Raw genomic sequence first — 1,385 nt, 5'->3', positions numbered from 1 at the left:
TTTCATGTTTAATGAACAGAGCCCGGATTTATATGCAGTGACAGGTTAGATTGCAAACTAATTTCGTTAGCAGTGAGTGTCGGCCACCCGCTCTTTGATAATGTAGCAAGAGTAACATAAATCATAGGGGTTCTGATGGACCATACCCCTAATGTTTAGTCTATGCAAGCCCCATGGCATAATCGTTGTGAAGGCAGGCTATACTTGCTACTCGCTTCAGTAAATTTACATTCTAACCTATTAATGCATACAAATCCGGGCTCTATTAATGAACTTGTAATTAATCATCAGTACCTCAACCAAACCCAGCATACACGGGAAGGGACTTATTCTTTTAGCGTATGACTTTTAGAGCTAGGAGTGTCGGACACATGCTCTGCTCGTCAGTTCTGTAGCTGCTCTTCCCAGTACACCCCATGGGAGTAAGCTGCATGTGCTGCTGTGTGAGGGTGTTGTCTCTAGATGTTGGTGTAATTGTACGGGCCTGGAAAGGAAATGAAGCGGCCGCGGCCTTGAGATATACCAATTTGCTTTTGCGTCGCACCGACACAGACAGGTCTTATGGCGACGACGAGATAGGCAAGGCCTAGGCGTGGGAAAGATCGGCCGTGGTGTTAATTAAGGTACAGCCCCAGCATTAGACTAGTGTGAAAACGGGAAACTATGGATATCCATCTTGAGGGCTGCCGACAGCGGGGGTTCGAACCCAGTATCTCCTGGATGCAAAACTTCAGCTGCGTGTCCCTATCCGGACGTCCAACTCCCCGGTTGACATATACCATCTTAGTATTTTCTGAAGTTGAGAAACCACGGAAATCATTTCGAGGATGGCCGATAGGGGATTCGAACTCACTGTGTGCCGAGTATAGAGCTATCAACCATAACTGGTCGTGCCGCAACGCACCATGTTCGGTGGGAGGGGATTATATTAGAAATACAGTATATAGTAATGATCACGTTTCTCGGTTCAATTTGAAAGGTGGGCGTCCTCTTCTGACTAGTTGGCAGACAAGTTCAAGTTTATCATACTCTTTTGTGCTTCATATCGATGTGTTCAAAGATATTCCGAAATCCCATCTGTCCTCCTCCGGACACATGCTCTGCTCTGCTCTGCTCTGTTCTGCTCTGCTCTGCTCTGTTCTTCTCTGCTCTGCTCTGCTCTGCTCTGTTCTGCTCTGTTCTTCTCTGCTCTGCTCTGTTCTCTGCTCTGCTCTGTTCTTCTCTGCTCTGTTCTTCTCTGTTCTTCTCTGCTCTGCTCTGTTCTCTGCTCTGCTCTGTTCTTCTCTGCTCTGCTCTGCTTTGCTCTGCTCTGCTCTGTTCTCTGCTCTGCTCTGTTCTTCTCTGCTCTGCTCTGTTCTCTGCTCTGCTCTGCTCTGCTCTGCTCT

Source organism: Anabrus simplex, chromosome 1, assembly GCF_040414725.1.
Source record: "Anabrus simplex isolate iqAnaSimp1 chromosome 1, ASM4041472v1, whole genome shotgun sequence".
Taxonomy (NCBI): Eukaryota; Metazoa; Arthropoda; class Insecta; order Orthoptera; family Tettigoniidae; genus Anabrus; species Anabrus simplex.
Note: the sequence above shows the minus strand (reverse complement) of the source record.